A 27,651-nucleotide genomic window follows, 5' to 3' on the forward strand; every position below is an offset into this window, starting at 1 on the left:
CATAGCGTTCAGTCTTACAGTAGACCTGAGCTCAGAGCTCTTCTTTCTTCTTGGAGCGGAAAAATCAAACTCCCCTGGTGCGCAGGGAGTAATTAAGGTTTTGCTCCATGCCTTCTTGGCCTCTCCAAAAAGAAAAAGCAAAGCCCCGTGAAAAGTAAGACAGAACACTTGTAGTGCTTCAGGGGGAAGAGATTCCTTCTTTATTTCTTTATTCTCTTTGCAAGATATAGCGGCTAAATTTAGTGGCCCTTGTTTCAAGCCTGGGTGTGCCAGTTGTTTTTGAAATGCTAAACTTGTCCTCATAAACGATTTATACCTTTTTAATTATTATTTTATTAGACAACCTTTTGCAGAGTGAAGAGCACAGGCTTTGATTGCGGCAGAGCAGACTTTTATCAGTGGATTTCTCAGTGTTAATGCCATCAAAGACTGCAGCCAGCTTTCATGGAGATGAAATTTCTTGGCAGGCAGGACAGGTCAGTGCTGGTGAGCTGATGGGACAGGACCTGAACACCGAGGGGACACTTCACATCTCTAGTGTTAGATTAATGATTCCTTTCAGTGAAGCCGAGTGGTAGGAGATTCTGAAGGATTCCTCAGCACCCACTGTCAGATCAGATTGAAATACAAGGCAGAAATCTGAGGGTTTAGTGGATTGTGGATTAAGCTCTTTTACAGTAGGCTAAAAATAAAAAAGAACAACGCGGACAACAATGCGTGCAGATTCTGTATAGTTTTTTTTTGCTAAAAAACCTCTTCAGTGAGTAAATAAGACCCTCCCGGGAAGAACTCAGATTTTTAACTTGATGGCAACAGTAATCTTTTGGAAGATACACTGACTGTCTGCCAAGAATGTGACCATTTATTTGAATGCCAATAAGACCCCCACCCACCCTCCCACTCATACCATACCTCCCAAGGTCCTCATGTGTGTGTGTTATTCCCTGAACAGGCAGAGCAGAAAAGCAGCTTACGTTTATTAAAATTGCGGACTGTTCTGAAATCCTTGCATGAGAAATGAGAAATGTCGATATAAACAGTTGAGGACTGCAATGAGGTCCTGTTAGGGGAGCAGAACCAAGAGGAGGGGGACACCAGGGGACAATAGCACAGTGTGCCCCAGTAAAGTTTCTGTCTGGGAGAAAGGAAAGCAGGGATATATTTAGGGAAAGCATGATTGAACAGACAGATTGCATTTATCTTCTCTCCTATTGTGTTTAAACCTTACCTCTGCCCCCCCCCCCCCCCCCCCAATCCCTCATGTCTCTGTTTTATGCCTGTATCGTGGATGTGCTGAGCTCACATTTCTGCTGTGGTGCTCTTCTTTCTGTGTTGACATATACATTAATTACCAAGCCTGCCAGGAAAACTTGTCTGGAGTAACTAGCCTGCTGTCCAGCGCCTCTCTTGATGTGTCTTATTATTAATGATTTTAGCACAATTACAAAAAAACCCCAACTGACATACGTGAGGTGTGTTTCGAGCACAGTTTGTGACCCAGAGATGACCAGATGTCCAGTAAGTCCACATGAAGCCACTGTGCAGACTGGGAGGTCAAGAAAGGAGAAGAGTGTGTAAGGCTAGGGAAGTAGCAAAGGGGCAGTCAAGTGTTCGGAGTTAGCAAGCGTGGCATGTCAGACACTCCCATAGAGGACGCGATGAATAGTGACACTCTCACAAAAAGTGCTGTCTCATTTGTGTTAAGTGTGGGAGTCTTCCTGTCTGGAATGACAGTGCAGTCGCTCCAAGAAGAGTCGCATTCTTTGAAATTATATGTGAGCTTGTAAAGTACATTTTTTTGGTGGGGAGGGTTTGCCCTGTTTTACAAAGTGGCCAGAAAAATCCTGTAATTCTCTGACATTTCCGTTGTGAGATTTAGACACATGGAAAGAAAGGAATGTGACAACAAAGCTAACGTCAAACAAACACCAAAGTAGATTTGGCTTCAAAGACGCTCAACAGATTGAGATGTCAGATTAGATTAAAGAGTCTCTGAAACATGTAGTCATAACAAGAGTGCTGCCAGGCTGTTGCATCTGCAGAGATCTGGACAGGTGGTTGGGCACCGTGATAAATAAACAGACAGACAGCTCTCTTCGAGCCAGGCCACGGGCCAGTCGAGCTCCACGGGCGTGCGCTGCTCCCAGACCAGATCAGGCCCCATTCTGGCCCCAGGCAGTGCATTAGTTTTACGGCCGTGGGGCGGCAGGGGATCGGTTCGCTGGCCAGCCACTGGCCTCCCTGCTGTATTATTCATACGTGCAAAGTGGTCTTTGTTAATATTTAAAATGTGCTTATGATGCTCAAATTTTTTGACATCAGAGACGGCAGGGGAGAGGGAGAGAGAAGTGGGAGGAGAACGGCTGCTCCTCTCCTATTGGCGTAAGTGACCCGGATGGCTCCGGGAGGTAGTGAAGGATTTTACGGCACCGGCAGTGCATTTATAGACTGGACGAGAGCGGTGCAGTTCGAGCAAGTGTGCCAATTGCAGCTGGGAGCTGTTGACGATGATGCGTGTGAACCAAACCGGAGAGAGGTTACGCGGGGTAATGTTGTCCATTTGAAAGCGATGAGGGGAAAAACAGAAAGGAGAAATGGAAGAGAAATGGATCTGCGAGAGGCACATTGAGACAGATTGATCTCAGGGCATGCCTTTTAAATATCCTTTATGAGAAAAGAGTGAAGACGAAAAATTCCATAGCAGTGGCATTCAAGCATCATTACACCTCTGGCACAGGCCAGACAATGAGGTGGTGGAGTGGGGGCTGACATCGGTGGAGAAGGCTGGCAGGGAAAGCAAGCAAGGAAACGCTTTGAGTTAGCAAAGCAACACAAGAAACAGCGGTTAAGAAAGAAGGATATTGTCAGGGAGGGTGGTGGAGGATTGAAAGTGGAAAGAGACACACAAATCCACTAGGGGGATGTTTTTATTAAGGCTCTTATCGATGGAGAGAGCACACAGTATTAAGAGTAGACATGTTTAATGCTTTGCCAATACTGCGCATGTTAGACCAGACCATAAATCTGCAGCAAGCAGCAAGAGTTCTGTAGGAGGGCAAAACAGCAAGGTAAATGGAGAAGGGAGCTGACTATGAAGAATGTAAAGAGAAATTAGTAGCAGGAGAAAGTTTGGAGCACAGACTGGCTGTCTTGAGACGAATATGGTTTCAAGAACAGGTCATTATTTCTGCAAATACAATGTGCTCTCAGTGTATTTCGAAGTCTGTGGTAATAACGCTTTAATCAATATTGCTGAGCCTTCACCAACTTCTTCAATCTGTGCGCTATTTAGGAAAGCTCACCAATATAGTGTAATTATCACGAGCTGAAGGTATTTAAATGTATCATGTATTGTCCTTGTGGATCCTGGTTTTGAAACGTCCTGTTTATCTCACAGCAGATGGTGCCTCCTACCTGTTTGCCTCCATATAAAAGCGCGGTGAAATACGGGAATGTTTCATTTAATTCAAACATTTGAGGTTTCAAATCTGAAAAAAAATTGTTTTTGAACAACCTGCTCATTGCAAGGGCTCAGAAAATAATGAGTAAAGTTGAATTTTATTTTGTCAAAAAGTATATAAAATAGTTTGTCTCAGTATAGATGTTGGAGTGAAACAGGAGGATGGATGGATGGAGAAACTGGGGGTGGATAGTTTTGGTGGCAGATGGGAGCTGAGTTGCTGTTCTGCCTGCAGGACAGGGTACCCCCTGCTCTTCCATCCTGGCCTGTGGGGGGAGATGGGTGGAGCGGACAGGGAAACAGGAAGAAAACCTCTGTGGGGTTCCATTGTGCTTTAGATGAATAGGAGTCTCCAGAAAGCCTTTTCTGCCCCTTTGTGTGGGGTAAAAGGGGACAGCAAAAGAACACACACACACACACACACACACACACACACACACACACACACACACACACACACACACACACACACACACACACACACACACACACACACTTTTATTCCCAACTTCAACAGAAGCTATAGATGCATGTAAGTGGCTTTAGAGGTGTGCGTTGTGCATGGAAAGTGTAACACACCTACTTGTTTTATTTTATTTTTTTATTATTATTTTCCCTTCAGTTGATGCACTGAGACGTGCTCACTGACTTCAAAAAAGAGAGCAACCCACCCACCCACGCACTCACACCCACACACACGCACCCGTTTAATGCAACACAGACGCACATCCTCTAAATGATAAAGAGGCGCCGTTTTTTGTTTTGGTATTTTTTGCGTGTCATACTGAAAGACATGCAAGGTCACTTGGGAGGAGTGAGTGAGTTAGTGGAGGAATTTTCATTTAAGATCTCAGCAGCACTCTGAGAGTCGTGACCAATAGGATCAGGATTCACGACGGGAGGTCAGTCCTGATCCAGAGAAACCCCCCCCCCCACACACACACACACACACACGGTAAGAGCGGTTGCTCTGAGGTCCATAGATCAGAGGCAGAGTGAGCATTTGATTGGCTGTGCTTTTTTTCCAGGACTCTGCATGTGCTCTTAAATAGAGGTTTTTTTTTTCCAGCCCATGTAGATTCCTCCTCATCTTCTTAGCAGAGGCTGTTTTGTTTTCTAAACGCAGTTGAGCCAAGTCCACTCAGGGCTTAGACCACAGCCAATCTGTTAATGCTTGTGTTTGTGTCTGTTTGTATCAGTGTGTGTCATGTGGGCTTGGCTAACTGGAGGGAGAAAAAAAATCTGCTTAAAGTGTGTTACTAATACACTTTCCATCCTTAGAGGAAATGTGCTGCATTACAGAGGCGATGGAGTTTGTGTTAGTTTCTTAAATGAATTTGGCGTACGGATCTACATTCCTTCACACCGTCATTAATAACTGCTATCACTTGTCCCCATTTCCCCTTTCTCTTCCCTCCGTTTCTTGATAGTCTCATCAGGCGTATTTATAGGTTTATAGTCTCACATATACCAACCTCTGTCATCCATATCTCTCTCACTCCATCATTTTTTTTTCTTTTTTGTAGCCAGCTTTCTGCCAGAGTTTGGGAATTGCTCTTTAGAAGGCAGTGTGAAAAATCCCATTTCTTTGAGTGTAACGCTTATTAGGGTCCCATCTGCCCTCGAGGTACTTATGAATGTGGGGGGTGTTTGAGTTGTCGAGGGTGGGTGAAAGAGGGGAGCGAGGGGAGCTTTGTCATGCCTATGTGTAAGTGGATGTGGGTGCCACTGGGGGCTTGTGCGAAGTAGGAAGGGGCTCTTAACACTGCAGAGCACACACACCGAGCAGCTGGTGTGTCTAAAGTAAGGGGATGACACATAGACCTCCCCGGGGAGATGGGCGTATTTGAGCGTACGTGTGCATATCTCCGGATGAGAAAGGGAACGGAAATGATCCTGCGTCCTTCTGCTTGCATGGCGCTCAGCTAGGCAACAGCAGGACTCAAACTTACTTTTTTTTCTTCCTCCCTGATTTAAATCAAGGCAAATGATGCTTAATGAGTGTATTTGTGACTGTGTAGTGGGGGGGGAGGAGGGGAGGCTTGATGGATTTTGTGTGATTGGCTGCATGTCAGCAGTGTGCTGCTGTTATTTAACATAGCGGCTGTTGCGGAGTTAAAGCATCATGTTTGTCTCTTAAGCCCATTGCCTCTGTCAGTAATGAGGCTGTGATTGGCTTCCTAACCGCAGGTCAACAGGGGTGCACCCAGACATCCATTGTGCTTTCCCTTTACCTCCTTTTTGTCTTTTCTTTGCCCGTCTCTTCATTTCTCTTCTTCACTGCTCTCTTCTATCTCAGATTTTTCTTCTCCGTCCATTTCTTTGCTATCCTCTCCTTCCTTGCGTTGGATCTTTCGAGTCCATGTTAAAGGGAAAGGTCTGCCATGCAAAATCTATCTTCAGCCTTCAAAGATATGCAGGCGCACACAAACAGCCACAGTAGCTGCAGTAATCCCCGTTTCTGCTTTGACACTCTTGGATTGCAACCATAGCAAAGAGAAGAGTGAAAGAATGAGATCTGGCCTCATCCACCCTTTAATTCCTCCACATGTCTCCAGCTCCAGGACTTAATTCTTACTTCTCCTCTAGAGGCTTTGACTGAGAGCCTCCAATACACAGTAAAGATTCTGTTCTCGCCTTGGATGCAGGTCTTAATCAAGCACTGACAGGCACATCTTGGCTCGGTTTGTGTGTCTGGCGTGGGTGTGCGTATGTGCGAAAGGGTGCACAGACGATGGGAAAGCGACTGTATTACTTAGGTATTACTCCCTTTTCTGCATGGATCACAGTGGGGTCACACTCCTCGGTTTCAATCAGCGCACAGCTCGTGCACAGACTCATCTCTCTTGTTCTGGCAGCCGTTCTGATTGCACAGGAGGAAACCTGGTTTATTCTCCCGGTGCGTTCACCGCGCCAGGTGTTATGCGACGCATGCTACAAAACGCTACCAGGCATAAGCCGGCGAAGAGTTAGGAATCGTTTTAAACGGGTGCCATGTGCGAAGTGGAGGGACGAGCGCTGATCTAATGTGGCAGATGTACATGCATGTAATTAAGGTTAGATTTAAGTGTATGGGCTCACACTTGCATCAAGTGTGTCAGTGGGTGTGTGTTTCAAGCCTCTTACCTGCTGTTGACCAGATGGGCTCAACAGTCAACCTCGTGCTCACCTCTCCCCGCAACTCCACTCAGATTAGGTGGTGATCTCGGCTATGCCGCATAGGCTTTATAATCTACATACGAGCCCCTTCCCTTTCCCCGCGACACACAATCCTACACTCACACATATAGAGCACAAACCTCATAATTCACGTGGGATATTTAGGATGATGATGTGCTGTTTGCGTGTGGGTCTGTGTTGCTGGCTGGTTGAGCAGTGCCCATGGCTCTCTGTTTATGGGGATAATGAAAGCAGATGGACAGCCATGCTGACTGGTGAGGGTTCATTAACTCTGGGTGTCTCTGTTCTGACTCCGCTGCTCGGCTTCACTTGCCTCAAATCCTCTCAGCAACAAGACCTGGTGTGTGCGTGTGTGTGTGTGTTTCTGTTTCTGCGTGCCCATAAGTACAGCAGGTAGGGAAAGCTCCTCACACAAGCAAAGGAAAGCTATATAGATGTTTATCGATCGGGGATAGATGTGAGCTTGAAGTTTCTGTTTGATTGGTTCATGTGGCAGTGGTGCAGTGGCGGACACTTTTTTTCAGTTTTTTGTTGTTGTCTGACGCTATTCTTTTAAACTGCTTCTGCTTCTATAGGTAATTTTTTATTGAATCTTACCTTGTGCTGCCTCATGTTAAAGGAACATTTTTAAGCAGCTGGAGGGACATGATTCATATCGTGCAGAGTGAGGAGTTGTGATTTAGCATGATGCAGTATTGTCAGCAGAGGACCATTTCTATGGCGTTTCTCTGCTCTGCTGGGAGAGATGAATAGGTATAGTTATAGTGGATCATTAAACACTGAGCAGTGTCTCTCTGTGTCTATAGCTTCAACCTTCACGCTGCAGCCAGCTCCTGGTCTTCACTTGTGCAGCTTAATGAAAGAAGCATGGCTCATGTAGGGAAAGACAGACATACCTGTGGCGAATCAGACAGACAGACAGACAGACAGACGGGCAGATCTATGGACAGATGGGTTGTTTGGTGCACCTCACAGTCCTCGGTGCCATTAGACAGACAGAATGATGGAGAGAAATAGAGATTGCGACCATGAGGGGAAAAAAAAAACAACATAATTTTGAAAATCGTCACTCCAAAGTTTCAGACCCAAGGGGCTGTCTTTAAATCACTTGTGTTGTCATGTTCAGGAAACAATGGCTTAAAAAAGCAGTAAATTCCCAGGAAGCTAGCTGTGTTATTCCTTGGATTTTTGTTTGATAAATGAATTACAGGAGAGAGAAAAAAAACAGTTGCTAGGATTTTAGGAAATGCACAAGCTGTGCATGCAGTGTTCCTGAAAACCAGATAGCATGATTCATGTCTGTGCAAAAGTGTAAAGATAAAGACAGCAGCTGGTTAGCATAGCTTAGCACAAGAAACGAGCACAATTTCCTGTCATAACATTACAACATGACATTATGATGTTCAGATTGTTGGATTAGACATGTTAAATATGAGCTTTTGAGTTGCAGTTTACCATTTTTACTGTTGCGATATCATTTTTACTTATTTATTTTTGAATAAAAGTAACCATATATGGAAAAAGCCACATATGGCTACTTCTGCACGGACTAGGTTGTGCTCCACAGGCAGAGATACTTGCTAGGTAGAATTTCATTGACCAAAAGCACCAACCACAACCGCAAACACGACCATGAGATCTGTTTCAGTGATGGACAGGATTAGAAATGAGTACATCAGAGGGACAGCTCATGTTGAGCGGTTTGAAGAGACACAGTTAGAGAGGCGAGGCTGAGATGGTTTGGACATGTTCAGAGGAGGAGGATAGTGGATACGCTGGACAAAGGATGTTGACTATACAGCTGTGGGGCAAGTGAAAAAGAGGAAGAACACAGAGAAGATTCATGGATGTAGTGAAGGAAGACATGCAGAGGGTTGGTGTGACAGAGGAGGATGCTAGTGATCGTCCATCAGCAGCTGAGCAGCTAAAAGTAAAAAAAGATGATCTGGTTTAGTGACTTAAATTGGTTGAAGTGATGGCTTTCAGGCAGCTACACTCTACCGCTTGTCTCTCAAAATAACCATTGCCCTGAATCATTAGAAACTTTAAGCCTTAATAGAATTTAAAAGGGGAACATTAGCTTTAGAAAGCAAAATCCATTTTTTGTACCAATCTCTAAGCTTGCTATGCCCAGAAATGTAAGTCTGATCTGCAAACCAGCTAAGAAGGTAGTTCATGGGGAAAGTGCTTTTAGATGAATAGTGCAAGGTGGAAAAATAATCCCTTTATGTTAAGAAAGTAACTATATTCCAATTTCAGCCAAAGTTAAGCTAGTCACATTTTGTATAGAGATGGTAATTGTGACATTTATTCCCTCTCTAAGGCAGACAAAGAAGTTGAAGATGATGTTTAATTACATGGCCATTTTGAAGGCTTTCAGCTCATCAGTCACATTTTGAATAAACACAAATTCCTGAAGCAGGATCGATAGGAGGACGGCAAAACTGATAACAGACAACACTGCTTTGAACGATGATGAATGTCTTCTTGTTTGCTGATCGACTGATGGCGGCAAACAGCACAAATATCGACTCATTCCGATGGCCGGTTGATAAATCAGTAAATTCCCACTTTCGGTTTCCGTTTAAATGTTTATAACTTTAATATATTGCGTGTATTCTGTTACTCTCCAACTCTGCCAGTGTGTTCCTTTTTGTAGAGAAAATAGTGACTCCAGTGGAAGAATATCAGAGTTTTACAGTGAAACAGTGACAGATTGAAACTTAAGTGCTGCTCTTAAGTCCTTTTGTGATGAGATGAGGGAGTCTTTTTCTTAGATTTGGGTTAGGAGACTTTGAACGGCAAAAGGAAGTAGAACATTTATGTGTGCATGTCAATGTCCACCCACGTCTGTGTGTGTGTGCACTAGGTCTTGTGAGTGTATGTGTGTGTGCACGCTGACATGCTGTCGCTCATGGCGTCTATCTTTATGCTCTTGTGAGTGTGAGTTTGTGAATGACAGTTATACAGTGGTGTGGAGTGTGTAAATCTCCTTCCCTCCAAAGCTCTCAGCAGTGGGCCTTACATTAGCACAACAATTTACACATCTGTCCCGAGGCAAAGAACAGGCAACTCTAAAAATAATGAAAGCCTCACTCAAAGGGAGACTGTATGGGTGTGTGTGCGTGAGAGAGCGAGAGAGAGGGGGGAACTCAGGAGAGGTAGGAGAGACTCTGTAAACAAGAGACAGAGGAGGTTTATTAAAACCCCACCACCACTCACCATCCTTTTGTCCTTCTATTCTCTGTATCCCTCACCTCCTCTCCCCCTCTTTCAGTTAGAGGAGCGATTACATGCCTCTGTCTCTCTTGCCTTTCATCTCTCTCTGTGAAGAGGAGAGGAATGAAGGTCTTCTGTGGCGTGTAATTACACAGAGACATCCTGGATGAGGGCGTCTGTCTCCACAAGCAAAAAAAAAGCACCCCCCCTTCTCCCTTTAAATACCTCTTGATAAGGGGAGATCTAAAAAGAAACATTTAACTGCCTTTGATCCACCGCAGGGCTCTTGTCTTTACCTGCCACTTATGGAGGCTTAATAAGTACTACCACAAGTCTATTTATTTCATTAGAAGCCCTGACACCAAACATGCATGGCTCCGCTCCAGTACCGTGGGAATGAAATACACAGCTCCTCCATTCATTTTAAGCACAGAGTCATAATCATGACACATTTACAGTCCAGTGTTCCAGTCTTACCCATGAGTCATATTGTTGAATGATTATGAAAGGGTGGATTTTTATGGGCTTACATTGGTATTGGCCCAACCTCTAATTGGCCCAATGCACATTTGCATTCTGGGAAGGTAATAATGGGGCTCTTTGAAGGCACTTAAAATGAGAAAGTCACTGCACTTTGACTTAATTCTGCTCGCAGAAGTGCTGATGCCTCCAGATGGCTTTTTTTACTGAGTGTGATATGGCCATTTTGCCTGCATGATCATACACTTTGTCAGTATTTTGGGAAACCGTTAAGTTGCTTGTAATGCAACTAGTCTCTTGTTATCCGTTTTTGCATTATGCTGGGGAGTTTTTTTTAAGTTTTTTATCGCTTTTTGTAATATACCTGCAATAGGAGCAAATACAAATAAAACCAGCTAATTTGACAGGAAATGATGGAAATAGAAAATAGCCCAAGTATTAAATCTAGTAGGTGTTTGTCATATTGAATTTGAGCTTTTTCCCCATTTTCTTTAGAGCCTAATCTGTGTTCTGTTCAGTATGTTGATTGTTGTGTTGAATAGCCACACAGAGGTGATACTGTGGTTCTACTGAGGTCACTGTTTGAGAGCTGAGGTTGGCCTGAATGTGTTTAACGTGTCTTTTTTTCAACTTGTGTGAATCCGCCTCCATTCACGGGGAGTTAATTCTTTCTGTGAACTCACTGGGAGATAAAGTGAGCGTTCTTCTGCAGCTCAAACAGATCTGACGTCAGACAATAGGCCGGGGACCTTCGACTGCACCTAGCTAGAGCTGCTCAATAGGCCTGAAGTGGTGTGGCCATGCAGCTGCCGGACAATAGCCTGCTCAGCAGAAAGGCAGTCAGTGCCCTCGAGGCGTGGCCCAGCCCTGTCTGCTCTGATCTCTGAACTCTCTCCACACAGAGTCAGTGCAGGAAGAGCCACGACAGCAACCTGCTGCGAACTGAGCAATTCAGCCATAGTTCGGAGCTGTAAACGCAGTTATGCACGAGCATCAAAGGAAGTTTAGCAAAACCTGACCACAGTTAAGATACTCCTACTGAAACCTTTAAATGTTACCAGTTAGCAACAGTTATATTAAGTTTGTTCACTACAAATGAAAGATTTTACAGGTGCTTAGATACAGGAACTGGAATTTCTTAGCCGGAAGTGGTAATTCATCATTGTTGTTAGGCACCCACCACATTTCTAGAAATGTCAAACTGTTCCTTAATTTTTAGTTGAGCTAAGCTTCCTGGAAGACCTGCATCCTCTTATAGCTGCATAATATCTGCTGTTTGAGCTTAAACATGGCCCCACTAATTCTTTTGCCCCGTGTTATTATTCCCTGTCAATCCCTGCTACTTTTTCCTGTCTTTTTTTTTCTTTTTTCATTTTAATGACTGGCAATGGTCATATATTTTAATAAAGTCTTGAAATGCACTTCCTCACTTTTTGTCATCTCGCCCGAAAAAGGGTCAGCAATCCACAACGCTGAAGGAATCAGCCTGTGTTTGAGCAGTCAATGGGAAGCAGTTCATCGTACTTTAATAAAAAGCAACTCCCTGAGCCTTAAACACACTCTGGTTTCCCAAAATAAACACCATCATCACTCTCACACCCAAAATCAAACACAACCAAACACAAATCCCACCATCAGGAATAAAACCATCCACACACAGGCGATGCAGCTCCCCTCCCGGCATTTGATCACAAGCAGCCTCCCCTCCTCCCCTCTTGTGTTTATTCTGGGGATTATTTTGACCTAATCTCTTTAGAGCATAATTCAGATTAGATTTTGTGTTATTATTATTGCTATGTCCATTCCCCACAGTCCTGCTGGGATTTCCTGACTGCCGTAGTGCTCCTGTGCTGGTAAAATTGATTAAAACTGCTGACCACTGCCCTAGATAGCGAAGGCTCTGGATAAAAATATAAGCAAACACAGACGATACAGAAGAGCATTTTCTTAAAACATGCACTCTTTAATATAACTGTTGGAGTCGGCACAATGCACAGTGGTGGCCAGTGCTGAAGTCCTACATTCTGCATTCATCCTGGGCTAGAAAAGCAAGCTCTTGAGGTTATTCACACTGAAACACAGCCATAAAGAGAGCAAACAAAAAAAACCCTGAATTCTCTGCTAATTACCTAAAGCAAGGCTGCGATCGTTCAGTCAAAGCTGCGGCTCCATCTGTATTTGTGCTGCCATACTGGCCTGAAAGTTGCTCAACAATTTGATATTCCGATGCCATGTTTAGTCTCCATTTTTAAGACAGTGTTTAAACGCCATCTGCCTTTTACCTCATTCTTTGAGCTCAGTACTCTTAACCAGAGAACCCTTGAATAAATGACAGCGCATGCATAAAATCACAGTGAGTACAGATGATCAAAATACAGGCTTCATTATGCTTGCAGCACGGAGGATCTCATTTTCATTGCTCTTAAAATATTGCATTCAGTTGCAACAATTATGTCAATTTATTTAGTCGTTGTGGCAAATGAACCAATTGACAGTGAATCATGACATAAAGCCTGCTTCTTTTGTGTATAACAATTTTGCATCCAGTGTGATTGTTTTGCATCCAAGCCCATTAGAGGGAAGGAAAAAAGGTTTAAATAAGCGTTGCAAAATAAATAATAGACAAATAGTGTGATCTAGCAATAGGAATCCCCTTGCCTTATCGTTCACACTGTGTCATCCAATTCCACAAATACACACCCTGCACATTTTACATCCGCCCACCACCCCACCAGTCTTTTTCCTGCTTGAATTTCTCAATTAAGATGAATTATAAAATTTCACATGGGAATCAGGACTTACAGCACTTATTGCGATGCTACCCAGAGGCGCTCTGTCAATGGCTTAGAGAAGCTTAGTGCTGTGGGTATTTGAGTCTGTGTCTCACAGCCCTCAGACTCTTAATGGACCACACAACATGCAACTTTGACTCTGCATAAGAAAGCGAAGTGAAGGGGTGGATGGGGAGGAGGGGCGGAGAGGAGAGCAAGGTGGAATTTATTGCTCATATGTGAAGGTGGAGAAGATGAAGGAAGTGAGGCAGTGGTGGCATGGGGGCTATGTTTGTGCTAGCTGTGGGGGACTTTGAAGATAGACTGGGCTGCAGTGTACATTTCATTACTCGTTCTCCTCTAGAGGCCCAGGTGTGTGTCACAGCTCCTTTTGTGGGCAGCAGAGCACTAGATGATTAGATGAGCTGCACCTCAGTAAATGGATGCTATTGATCTCCACACCTTGTTATATGGAGCACCTCAGAGCATGATAAGTCTAAGACAAGACGGCATGATGAATCTCACGCTGTCCAAAATTGCCTCTTCTGCTCAGCTTACTTTCTCTGTTTCATCTTCACACTCCTTAAGTACACATCCCATCCACTTTGCTGCTTCCCTGTGTCTTTCTGTCCCTCTTTCCTCCCTTTTTTATTTGCTCCGCTGATTGCTTTCAGTGTCTCCACAGCCATTAAAATGATTGGAGACTGTGTAATGTATATTAATGTGCTTGTACTTTTAGAGTAGTTTAGCTGTGCGCTATAATATTTCATGGGGAGAAAACAGAGTAGCGAGGCTTTGTGCTGGGGTAATTAAATGGAGATTGTGATCTGCTGCTTTTCTATATGCGTATGCAGATAAAACGTGAGTGCCGAAACCTGAGATTTGCCTGTCACGTATGCATCAAAAAGGTGAGAGGTCAAGGGGCCATGAGAAGGTGTGTCGAGAGACTTTGCAGGTTACACAGGTTTTTCTCAGTGTAGTGTGACATCGTAGTGAAGCACCACTGTAATAACAGTTGAACATTGATCAGTGCAGCCTGGCATAAAGAGTTAGCGGGAAGCTGTGACCTTTGACCTACAGATTAGCACCAATAATTTGCAGGGTTGGCGCATTACGAGGACAGGGCCAGAGCGAACAAGCATAACAGAAAAGACAAAACACCGCCATTATTATTGAATTTCATTAACTAGCCGCCAAATGCTGCGGAGTTAATAAAGCTATGGTGTCGGGCTTAACTTCTGCTTCACGCACATTTACAGAGCAGCTGCGCGCACTGCGTCTCATTTCATTCCCATCACTCATTCGCTGTTTGTGTGTTTCTGGTTTGATGCTAGCTTGTTAACTATCAGCCCGAGCCTTATTGTGCCGCATATAATGCAATTCATAATACCAGACAAAATAAACTATAGCTCACAGTGCATTTCTGTAGTCTGCTCAGGCGGGCTCATGCTCTCACCTGCACTTCAGCCCATGCTCTATATGAATAGCACACACACACACTATAAGCTGTTTCTTTGTTGTTGTGAAAAATAGAACCTCTGAAGTCATTCATGCTGAAAAGATTGTAAATTGTGGGAAAAATATAAACACCTTTATGTTTGCAGACTGCCATTGTGCTTCACAAATGACCCATCTGACCGCAACCATATGAGGGTTAAGCTGTTCTATTCTTACAGTTTCCAATGTAGTGTGGTCATTCAAGAGCTACACTTTGTTCCCCTTTTTTTGCTCTGTGGGCAAGAAGTCTTACAAAGGCTCACAGAAATGAGAAAGTTTAGGACTGATGATGTTTTAACCCCTGCATACTTCGAGAATACAATAACTCAAACGGTCCGTCCAGCCGCCAAAAATCAGTGCTGATTTAAAGAGAAAGGATCGCACGGCTGCTTATAAGACACGTGGAATTACTCATAGTGATAAACTTAAAAATAATGATCTTATTCTTCTCAGTTCGGCAGAGTATTTAGCTCGAGTGCTTACTTACCTGTTCTGGTTGACACCTGTTTCCTGGTGCAACAGATTGCTGTTTTCCCACAAGAAAAAAGTGCTATAAAATCAGCTGTGAGAGTGAAAGCAGAGTGATCTGCCTTCATCAAGTGATTACAATCAGCGATAATGCTGCAACTTTCGCTGGCCATTTAAAAAGTGTTGAGTTTATGGCTTTCGGCTTGTTACAAACGACAAAAAAGGGGAGGAAAAAAAATCAGCTGAAGCATTTCTATTGTTTGAATCTATTTTTGTGTAAACGTGCTACGTGACAGTGTAGATGGGTTTTCCTGCAGAAACAGCTTTATTTGCTAATATATAAATGTAGTGGAGCATAACTGAAAGTGTCTGATGTCGTTATGTGTTGAGCTGAAGGATGCACAGATATTTCTACTATCTGTGATACATTTATTTAAGTTTTTAATGGCATATCTTTGCGTAGCCTCAATGTTTTTTAAGCTCTGATATCTCAGAATGATCCAGACTTGCTATTGTGTACATGAATGAAACCCCCCCCCCCCAAAAAAAGAGCTACATTTCACACAGCCCCCTGTGTGCTGGATATGCAATCCTGTTTAACCTGTTTTTATGTGACACCAGTTTCAGCTAATTGCCCTAGCTGTCATACTTTTTCTCTGTCGGTATTGCGAGTCATAGTCATGCATGAAGTGGCTTACTCGGTTTTCTTCCACCTCATTAAGATACAAGCGTTAGATACCTTTCTCTGGTACTTTCACCTAGTTTTGTCTTTGTACCTTCTCTCTCCGTGAGCTCATTTAATATCTAGTCTATAAGCAGGGTCTTTGTTTGGCTTTTCATCCTTAAGTAATCAATACTGGCCCTATGAATCCAGGTCATCTTGCTCCTGTGGCTTGTCTGTCCTTCCTGCTCACACCCTCCTCTGTCTTTATCAATCTCTGTCTCTTACTCCCTCTTTTCCTCTCAACAGTCTTTCTCCATTTTTCTGTTCCTCTCTTATTTTTTCTTGGTATTCATCCATTCATATGTCTTTTTACTCCCGCTCTTCACCTCCTGAAAAATTACTTTGCCCATCTGGACGGAGCTCTGCTCGGCCGTTACGCTATTAGTCCTTGTGCAGCAGTGATTAAAAATAGATCGGCGCACCAAGTCAGAATTCGTAGAGACTTTTCTACCTCTCTGATCTCCTCGTGTTCTCCCCTCCACTCACATGAAACTGTATTAGCTAGAAATGGATATACGATTGAAAGCGAAAAGTTAGCAACAAAATGTTCCAGTCTTATCCGTTTTGTTTTCTGCCCAGAGTCTTTGTGCGTAAGTGCGTATTTGTATTTGTCAGCAGCAGTGAGTGTTTGTCAGTGAGTCTGTGTACTGCCTGCGGACCTCTTCGCTGGGTGCTGTCTCATGTCGAGCTGTGTGTTTGAGAGGCTTGTCGAGGTAAAGCTCCTGTCAACGCCTGGCCGGAGGGAGTGTACTGATGAAAGGCCTCTTCATCATCCTAATGGGATACACAAACCTCTTAACCAGCACTGCTGCCTTGGCTTCGTCTGGGTGAAACCAAGAGAGACACAGAGAGCGCGCGAGAGGGGGAAGAGAGAGCACTAAGTGACTAGCTGGACAGCACGCACCGAGGACCACACTGAAAACATACACAAGTGCACAGGTCAGAAAAATGCACAGTGCAAACAAAACAATGCTGCTGGGAGTCAGTTGCAGAGGAAGAGTCGTGACTCTGCGCGGCCTTGGGATTGTGAGAGTTTCAGTAGGCCAGGGCCATTAGGATCTGGGACAGAGAGTTAATGCCCTGCTGTTCACTAGAACTATGACAACATGTCCCCTGTCCACTGGCACGGACCCAGGGTAAGGGGACTAGGAACAGGCATGTGTAATATTATACTTTAATCGTGTCATTGCCTTTAACTTTGAGCCGAATTTGAGTTTGAAATTTAAAAAAACAAAGACAAAATTGGAACAGCTGGACAAACAGACAAACATCTCAAGAACATCATCTTAGAGCGGTCCATTTTCAGTATCCTCCCCAAATCTATACATGTTCACACCTGAAAGCTGCTCAATAAAACACAATCTGATTTGTTGACTGCTGAGCAGCTCCATTTCAGCAATGGGAGGTTATGGGCCTTGAGAGAGTGAGGTAAGCCCTGCTGTTTTATATTAGCCTCCCACACTTCTCTTGTATGTTCAGGTACTAAAGCATATTCTTAAAACTTTAGACCATCACTGTCCCAGTCATTTTCAGGGGACAGCAGTACTAGTGTTTCAGGTTACTCCCCTTCTTTGCTCCACACCTAAATATTGGATTGTTTTTTGAAAATTGCATACTGCACAGAGTTTGGATCATCTATGAATGTTTCCTCTGTGCAACAACAAAGGATTCATTAAATCAATTATCATGAAATACTCCACTTACATATGACTCCGGGTGGCACACCTAGAGCCCTTTTTCACTTTGAGAGAGATGTTTCAACAACTATCGAAAAGATCTGTTCTAATGCTGAAAAACTGAAGGTATGAAATAGATATTATTGCCTACATTAAAAAATCAATGTGTTAAATTTATCACTGTAGGTACTTATTGGCATTTAGCTCTAAAGAGCAACTTGTGAAGCCTGTGAGTACATGTAATACTAAAGTATTACACAGTCAAGATGGCAAATTAAGATACAAATACATATTGATTTCTTTAGCGAGTTGCTCACCAAACTATGAGAAATTTAACACTAATGACTAAAAAAAGGATCTGCCACTGTTAGCTAGCTAGCAAGTATGGTGACCACTGAGGGGGGGAAGCGAACACATGGAGGGTCTGTCACAATAAGCGCTGCTTCAAACCAATTAGCTTGAAGTGGAAGTGGGTTATAAAGGTCTCCCAACATCAAGTTTGCACCTGTGCAGGATTACTGCCACTGACAGTGAATCTGCAGCACCTTTTTCTTGCTGATCTCTTTTTATAAACAAAACTAGCAAAAAGAAAAGAGTGAGAGACTGTTATAAGTACACCATCAAGGTGTACTTCATACAGCCACACTTATTCACTCATGCACTAAAAATAATGAATAGTCAAAGTATCTAATTTGAGACATAGCAAGTATTGTAAAGTGTTGTAAATTGAGAACGCACTGTACACAGCTCATTATCACAGTCAATTTAGTTTTTCTTTTCTGAACTTCAAGAAAAAGTCAGAAAAAAGCTTTTTGCTGACTTTTTGACTTCCACGTGAGTCGGGGTTTGTGGGATTATGCGACTTTGCTTGCCCGCTTGGTTTGACCCAGGCCAGGAGTAGGACACACAGTCAGGGTGTGGATCAAAGCACTTGGCCGCTGCAGAAGGAGGAGGGACGGACAGAAGAAGGAGAAGCCGCGGAAATCGGGCCTGAGTCTCTCGTCATTATTGTCACAGTGTCACACACTCTGGCCACTCAGTGTCACCATCAGTCTGCGCTGGCCCTGGGCGTCTGGCGGGTGACACTCTGCCTCTTCTTCAATCCGCCCGTCTTTCCCTATTTCAGCTTTTCATCACATGCACAAGCAAGTTTTCTCTCTCATTCACAGCCGCCTACTTTATTTGTCTATGCCAAAGGGATTTTTGTCATCCTCTCCCCATCGCTGCTCTCTATCACCGCCATCCCTGCCAGTCCAGTCATACAGTACAGGTCCTGGCTCGAGGCTGCGCGATGCCCTCTTTTTCGCTCCATCCCAGTCCCCACCCAGTCTTTGGGTCAAGGACGCGTGTGCAGCTGCAAAGAAGAGCAGAGACAAAAAAACTTTGACATCAGCCAGCAACCACAGCCTCATGAATGATTGATGTGCGAATGCTGACTCATCACACTTGGGAAAGAACCAATATTTTGACCTGAAACATAACAAGATTTAGATTCGTGGAGGAGAGCAGAGACGCGTGCGCACAGGCTGCCCAGGATGCACCAATGTTCCGTTTTCCCTTCGCTGCGATGCAGAGTTATCAGTTCTCACTGTTTCACAATCTGTTAGCAGCAGAGATTGCCAGATATAGAAAAGTTGGCCTGGCCAAAAGTGATAGTCTGTGAGATGCTTCTGCTTTAGTTCTTACTTTTATGTGTGCTGGTGCTGCACTGCGCTGAGATTGCCCGGCAGTCAAATGGTATGGTGTGTTTTTCCCTTCCTATCTTGACCTGCACATTTCCTTGTGAAGTCTGGCTTCCTCTGGGCTTACAATTTTTCTTGCTTGCTTGTTGGGTTTAAAGAAAAAAAAACTAAAAGTAGCACAATAACTACAGTAGAAATACAAAATGGACATGTGTGTCTGTTTCTTTTTTTTAAGTTAACAAATATGCAGAGGAAATATACCTTTAGTTGAGCAAAGAAAATAGTTCCTCTAGTTTTTTTGTCGTCTGGCCTGATTTGAGGGACTGGGTCAGAGTTAAGGCGGGCAGGGAAATGTATCTTGAGAGAATGATGAAGCGGGGCATAAAGGGAATGAAGGGAAAAGATCAAAAGGATAAAACAACCATTAGCTTCACGCGCTAGACTACTTTTGCTTGCAAGACCCTGACATTCTGCAGAGTGAGGAGATTGAATCTCATCTGTTAACTCCTGCCTCTCCATCTGTCCTCTTCTGCTATCACCGCATCACCTCTCATCATCTGTATTCTCCAGCACTGATTTTCTGCCTATTAGTGCCCCACTCCTTACTACGCCTCACCTACTTCCTGGTCTCCCCGTGTAATCTGTGTTTTTCACTTTAACATCTAGTCTAAGCCAAGCTTGTTTTTCAATCATGTTATCCAAGCTCTTCATTTAAACAGCAATTTGATCCCTAAGTTCGTTTTCTGTGTGCGTTTTGGGAGCGGAGGCCTATTTTCGTCACCTCGAATATACATTGAACGCTACTTTTCAGAATTTCATTGGCAACTTTACAAAGCTGCCTCTCACGAGCTTACACACAGGCGATCCTACAGCATGCTGCTTGTTGTGCACTGCGCATCTAGGGATTTCTCTGATGCAAGGGGACGCAATGAAGGAACAGAGTGACGCCAACCCTGCCGGTGTTTGTGTGGAGTATAATCAGGCTTCTACTTTTTAGGTGCTGCTGTTGGGTTTTTGGTTTTTGTTTGTCCATGTGTCGCCACCTCTGTCACACTCCCTTTGCAAGTAGTTATTTGCGCGCAAAGATGTCTGTCGGGCGCTGTACACGCTGAGGATATCGGCATCTTCTTGTGTCTTCATATAGACCATCTAAAAACCTATTTTTTCAGGCCGTGAAGGGTCATCGGCGTGACCCGTTGATTTGCTGTCAATCCGGCTCATCTCCTCATCTGTTCATTAGCATGACAGAGGAGCTCTCCTGCCAAAGCAGTTAGTCACAAGAATCAGCCCCTGTCACAACACATTACAACAGCAGGCTTCTCTAATAGCGCTGGCAGTCGTGGCAACCATAGCCAATGCTCAGTGCATGTACACACCCTTGCACACACACTCACACCAATCAAGAGTTGCTCTTGATCTGCACCCAGGGAGTGTTTCTGTATCTCTCTCCATCATTTTCTACCTCGCTCTTTCCATCCACATATTCTCCCTCCTTCCTTCCTTCCTTCCTTCCATCCTTCCTTCCTTCCTTCCTTTCTTCCTTTCCCTGATGCTTGGCTACCCATTTACAGCCTGCCATTAATCTCCCTCTTTCTCCCCTCCTCCTCCTCGCCCTTTCCCTCCATCATTGCCTTACATTAGCGAGGTTACCTGTGCTTACCATCCATCTCTCCCATTTTCTCGTCCTTTTCCTAAGTTCTCTCCCTCACTGGCTCTATTTCTGTCACCCTTCTTTCTGTTCCGTGTCTTCATAATGCTCCAAGAGATAGGGACTTTTCATTTTTAATCCATCCATCTTTCCCCTGTGATGTTTTAGTTTACTCTCACTCTCTTCCCACAACTCGATAAGCCCCCTAACACTCTCCTCTCCCTTCATTATCACCTGCTCGGAGTGTCTGGTGTGATTTGTACAGGAAGTTTGATCCGTCCGTCTTTCTCCCTCTCCGGGGAGTTGAGTTGTCATATCAAATAATAAAAGAACCGCATATGTTTTGACGTAATTTGCCGACTCGTCTCACGATCGCAGGTCCCACTTCTTGACGTAGCGCATGGTAACGTGGCAGGACCCTAAGACAAAATCAGAAACATGAGCTGAATTTAAATTTTCCATCAGAGCACAAATTTTAAAGTGCACAAATTGTAAAAGATGGCCATTCTGATCATTTACTTGAGGCCAAATGAAAGAGCAGCGAGGACCCAGAATGCAGCTCTGTGCACCAATTAAGGGTGTTCTGGTGAAGGACGTGTAATTTGACTGTGTGTGTGTCTCCAGTCTTGCCGTAATCTCTGAGTGGGGTGGATTTACTGGTTTTGGTGAGGTTTGTGTATGCGTGAGGTCAGGTGCTTATCTCCACCTGTGTGTGTGTGTGTGTGTTTGTGAGAGAAACAAAAGTGGGGTGAGAGAGCAGAGTTTTGCCTTTAAGGCAGAAACTGTCTGTTCTAAAGGAGTGGCCACTGGTATTGACTGGAATTTAAAAGCAACCCTCCTCCCTACACACATTTACACACAAATAGAAGTGCGCCTGCTATACATGTAGTAGTTACTTTCATCAAAAAGTAGCCTTTATGCATTCTGATGCAAAGTTTCATGCTTACATGCATAGTCAAGGGCTTCATAACACATGGGATTTAATGTCAAAGAGATCTTTAGGAAAGAAATTGAAGGCTGTATGCACTACATTCATGATGCCACCTCCGCTGTTTGTCCTGTGAGTGGTCTCTAAGCTCTAAGTGTGTGTGTGTGTGTGTGTGTGTGTAAGGAGTAATCAGTTCAAGGAGTTATGAGTGAGGACAGAAGAATGACCCGGTGAGCGAAGGGGGAGGTAGACTGTTGCAGAAGTTGGGAGAGAGGTGGATTAGAGGACAGGAGAGGAGGGTGAGGTGGGGGCACAGACCAGCCAAAGCAGAGAGAAACCAATGCAAGTACAGCGGGATGGAGGGTGAAGCGCCGGTTGGGGAGGGTAGGCAGGATAGGGTGGGTAATTACAGGGGCCCAGAGAGGAGAGGCCTGTAATCAGTCTGCCCTCAGGAAGGAATGCAGCTCATCTTCTCATGTAATTACGGCCATTTAAACGGCTCCGGCTTCCAAACACTCATCCCACTCAACTGCTTACCTATTCACTATACATGCTTGCACACACACGCATACACAGAGACACCGTGAGACAATCAGCGACAGAAACGGACAGATTTTTAGGGAAAACTTCCAAATGGAGGAAACGAGGAGACAGGCTGTGGGCAATGTGTGAGCGTGTGTAGCTGCAGAGTTGATAGCCGTGTAGACTGCAGGCCTCTAGAGGAGAGGACTCCATGTGAATACCCACCATGGCAACCAGCCACTCCAGGTAGATTTGCGCAATTCTCATCAAGCAGCTGTGCAGTGGGAGAGTAGGCCAGCAATGGCGCCTTGCACTCAGCTCGTGCACTTGGATCTACACGTGCAGTAGGAAGGGCAAGAGTCGCGTTCTCATTCGCGTGAGCTTGACCTCCAAGTAACAGTTGTGATGCTGGTCTGTAATTTTGAGAGGACGTTTTGTCTCAGCCCTCTCTAACCCCCTGTCTACATCTGCAAAAGTGATTGATAGCACTGTTTGTGTACGCCTGTGTTCCCATGCAGTAGGTGGTCGTCAGGGCATACACAAACAGCACAGAGCCACTTTTTGATGGGCCATGATTAATGAGCTCAGTGGGGGGTGGCGCCCCCTAGCTGTGACAGAGCACACTTTCAGCCATGATGTATCCCCCCCCCCAGTCCCCGCGTCTATTCAAATGCACCAGTAGCAGCAGTGGGCTCACAGCTACAACACAAGCCCAAATCCTCTTAGCGCTCCCACTCTCACAGTCACACTCACCCACACATCCAAAAACACAGTCGCAGAAGCTCGCTTATGGATGGGGGGGGCACTGACGGTTACATGCACGGTGAGTAAATATATTCTATAGATTGCTGCAAACACACCCACCATGTCGCTCTTTTACACACACGCTTTGAATATAGTGTGGGTCCATGTGAAACAACCACGTAATTCTCCAGTATTCACCCAGTTATCAGCAAAAACCACCACTGTCTGTCCCTCTTTCATTTACTGCCTTATTTACCGTTTGTAACCATGTGGTTAGATAACATGTTTACGTGTGTTTCTGTGCATTTCCCCCCACCAGCATCGCCTCCAAGAGGACTGGTTAAGTATTATTGTGACAGGATATGTTTGTGGGAAGAAATGACACAGGAGGCGAGTCCTTTGAGAAAAAAAAAGGGGGGGCAGGTCACGCTTCATTTACAATTAGATGGTTGTAGGGCAACACACCTTGCAGATAAGAGTGTAGGATAACATTCTGTATACAATCAGATCGGTAAATGAGGTCTTTGTTGTGTTGCATGTGTGTGTGTCTGTGTGTGTCTGCATGCATATGTGTTACTATGTCCTCAGGCTTCCTCGCTCTCTCCTGCTGCCACCGGGACATACTGGCTGGACAAGCGAAGGATTTCTGTCACTGTGCATCTCCATCACCTGCTCGGCCTTCCTCCTCTGCCAATCTGCTTTTCTTGCCTCCTGTCACCTCACTGTCTCTCTCTCTCTCTCTCTCCCAAACACACCTTTTCTTTTCTGCTTACTGCCTCGCACAGATTCTATCTTTCTTGCCCGCTCGCGCACAAACCCTGCACAGTTAATTAAACTCATGCACTCGTATCTTGATGAAACGATCGGCTTCACACCCCACAGAAATAGCCGCTCTGCAGGTGTCCTCATTAGCATGTTGGAAGCAATCAAAGGTGTGACATTTCCACTGCTATGATGAACTTCCAACAAGTTGCATCTCACAAATATATGACAAATATACAGAAAGGGTGGCAAAGCATTAACAATGTGTGTGTTGTCATATAGTCTTCAGTGCCATTCTCAGAAAATGCCGGCATCATGGGTCTGACAGAAACAGATTTCTGTCATTTTACTCATAAGTTACTTTTACATTAATGTTCCTCGTGGTTCATTGTCAGATTCGTAAAACTGCTGTCACAACTTTTATACAAAACTAAACACATCTTTATATTTGAAAGCAATCTAAAAGAGGTTTTAATGTTGGGCAAGTTCTCTCACACCAAAGTCCTGTGAAGTAACTTACAAATATAGCAGCTAGCATAGCTAATATGTGAAAAATTACAGCTGAAATTTGCCTTATCATTCATGTTGGAACAATGGAGCAGCAAACTATGGCATATATGGACCTATTCAGAGGTGTATAGCACAATTCAAAAACTTCTTTTACAAAATGAGCCCATGCTTTTCAGGTTTACAACTTCTGCACAACACATCAGCTGCTGTGGTCACTGTTTGACAATGTCCGTGACACTAATATCACTATTACTGTGTTTGCCTAATGCAACATTTATTGTGTATTGTAAATAGCTGATAAAAAGTTAAAATGTCAACCAACACTGTGAAAAAGCCCTGTTTCTGTGACAACAACTTACCCAGCTGCCTAATTACCTCAAGAAGAAGCTCTCAACATCTAATGGAAGGTTTCGCAATCATCATCCTTGAATTCAACTTCTTATTCGCTGGCAACAGATGTGCTAAAGTTAGCTGCAGGTCTTTCTGTGAATTTGGCTTCTAGGCTATCAAATGCGGTCGTCTCTTCAGCTTTTAGATATATTTTGTGGCTGAGGTTCTTTACTCAGGGGGCAGCACAGTGGTTAGCCCTGCTTTTTCCCAAAGACCTTGCAAGAAGGTCAGAGGAAATTCCATCATCGGGTCGGGGCATTTCTGTGTGAGTTTGTATGTGCTCCCTGTGTTTACGTGGGTGCACTCTGGGTACTCTTCCTCGCAAGTCTAAAGATATGCAGTTAGCACAGTCGTAGGAATGAATGTGCGTGCGAATGGTTGTCTGTCTCTCTGTTAGATAGCCCCATGTCAGCTGGGATAGGCTCCCCGAAGTAAGGTTTAGTGACTAGGAAAATATATAAGCACATTTATGTGTTTTGTGTTCTTTAAAAAGCTTTTAATTGGTCAATATTTGACAAAAACTAGTATTTTCAGTCTCTACTAGCTAATTGTTTAACAAAAGAAAGGTAGCAGTTCCACTTTTAACAGAGCAGACTGTAGAGATTCTTTAAAAAGATTGAAGCTAATTACACAAATTACAATATGTAACTGGTTTCTTTTTCTTTTCTTTTCTTTTTTTTTTTACCAACTTTAGAGTATTTCAGTATGCAAATTGCAAGAAATTACTCTCTCTTGCATGGCTGAGGCACTATTGTGTTCACAAAATCGCATAACCTACAAACACCTCCCGTAGTGCTTTAAAACACATATACATATGTAACACATATGTAACATGCAACTTCTTTTGGTGCTTTGCTACTGGAAACTGAATTTCCCAGAGGAACCCACCCGAGGGATTAATAAAGTTTCATCTATCTATCTATCTATCTAAATTTTCTGCTATAGTATTGCTATGACCGTATTTTGCCGGGATGACAAACACTCACGAATGCTCGCAAGGTGAAAGCCATACCAGCCGCGCTGTCGCCGCTAGTAATCATGAAGCACATGAAGGGGAGTTCGTGTGCCTGCTGGTGCGAGAGAGGAAGTCTGTTAGTTAGAGAGTCACCATGGTGAGTACAAAGAAGCGGGCTGCAGAGACATGTGAAGCCGCTGCAGGTTCACATCTTGGTGGCAGTATCAAAATACCCAAACAAGAGCTTTCAAGGCCAACATTTGGAAGACTTGATGAGAGAGCACACAGAGTTGGAGCTGTGGTGCTCTTAGCAGGAAATCAAATTCTGCTTCCTGCCTCCTGACGACTCACAGCAATCGTGATGAAATGAAAATAATGGCACTGTTAGTCACTGGTGAATTAATGACATTTCCTATTAAAAGATGACCAATTTTGCCCCCTGTCTGCGCTCAAAGGGGCTGCTTATGTTGTAAGCGTTTCTGCGAGTGTGTGCGTGTTCGGTCAGATGGGTGAACCGCATGACTCCTCACACTCCGTCTGCCTTTGTTGATGTGAGAAGCGATGCTGTGTCGCTCCAACCTGTACTCATGTCGCCTTGTGCCCTGCTTGACGCCAAAATACACACACACTGTGACTGCCCCACTCACACGTGCAGTGATTCTCCATCAGATCCTTCTAAGTCTCCACACATGCTTCTTTCCAGTCTTCACATCTCTTCACTTTATCTTTTTTACCTCCTCCCTGGTTTCTTTTCTCTCCTCTTGTACGATTTTTTTCAAGCTGATGAGGATGAGGTCAGGCTGAATATCAATCACTCAATGTAATTGTCCTTTAAGGAAGGCAAGGAGAGACTGTCTTCCTCCATCAATCTCTGTCTCTTTCAACCTGCCTCTGTGTAGTGTGTGCAACTTGCACCCCGGGGCTTCCTCTCAAGAATGATGATAATGAGGTGGATAGGGTGAGGATGATGTATAACGTCAATGTTGCATAATGGCTGTTGATCACTGTATTAATTGGTCTTGTTTTCTTAGTCATAAGCAGTGTTGTCACATTTGACCATCTGTCCTCACAGCTGTTTGACCTCAGTGGGCTGAGTAGAACCAGACAGTGATAATATGTAATATGTTTTAACATTCTGCCACTTTCATATTTTTACATATGTCATTTTGCAGTGGCTGGTTCCTCTTACAGTAGTATATAGATAATAAAAAACTATGTTGTCATAAAAAGGAAATAAAACAAGACAACAACACCAAAACAATAAACAGGAATAGTACTTATGGAGTACTTCCCTACTCTTACTGAGCACTCAAAGCCACAATCAGCCATTCACACGCACACACACGTTCGCACTGCACTTTATCCTGTGCCTTCGAGTGCTTTTACCTATCACACACGTTGAGTCGGATGCATTGGCGGCAATTTATATCCTGCCTCAGGACACTTCAGCGTGTACTGTGGATCAAACCGCTGACCTTTCAACGAGCAGTTGATCAGCTCTGCCTCCTGGGCCACAGCGACCCCTACTCTTAGGCTCTGTTAACAAAACCTGTAATATTTTGTACGGGGCTATGAAGTCGGTCCTTAACAGGCTGCCTGTTGTGCTTTTCGGTTAGATGTAATGCCACTTCTTGTTCCCACTGTTTGTAATCAAAGTCAACATCTGGCTCGTTAGTGTTAATGTTTCCACAGCAGAGCTGTGAAGTGCTGCCTTGAGACATATTCTTCCAAACTCTGTGCCACAAATGAAGCCGTGGCTGGGAGAAAAAACACCTGTTAGCCTTGAGTATCTTTGCCTCACCTGTTTCCCTGAGATTGTGTGCGTAGGGTCTGATCTCCGCCTCCAATGAAAGCCAAGCAGAGTGACCAGAAGTGACAGCAAAACGAGTCAGATTATTTAAAACTGATAAAATTTTAAACACCATACGCAGCTCCTGTCCAAGTTGCTTTTGGTCCTATCTGGCCAGCACCATAATGTTTGCCTCGCTGAAGAGATTTAGCGTCAGAACGAATAAATCGTGTCTTATATTAATAT

The 27,651-nt window shown here is 44.1% G+C and overlaps 1 protein-coding gene across 3 annotated transcripts in view; it reads left to right on the forward strand.

Moving 5' to 3' along the window:
• The window catches only part of unc5b (unc-5 netrin receptor B), a 54,980-nt gene that overhangs the window by 1,425 nt on the left and 25,904 nt on the right, over positions 1–27,651 (forward strand). The window lies entirely within an intron of this gene.

Source organism: Astatotilapia calliptera, chromosome 13, assembly GCF_964374335.1.
Source record: "Astatotilapia calliptera chromosome 13, fAstCal68.1, whole genome shotgun sequence".
Lineage (NCBI taxonomy): Eukaryota > Metazoa > Chordata > Actinopteri > Cichliformes > Cichlidae > Astatotilapia > Astatotilapia calliptera.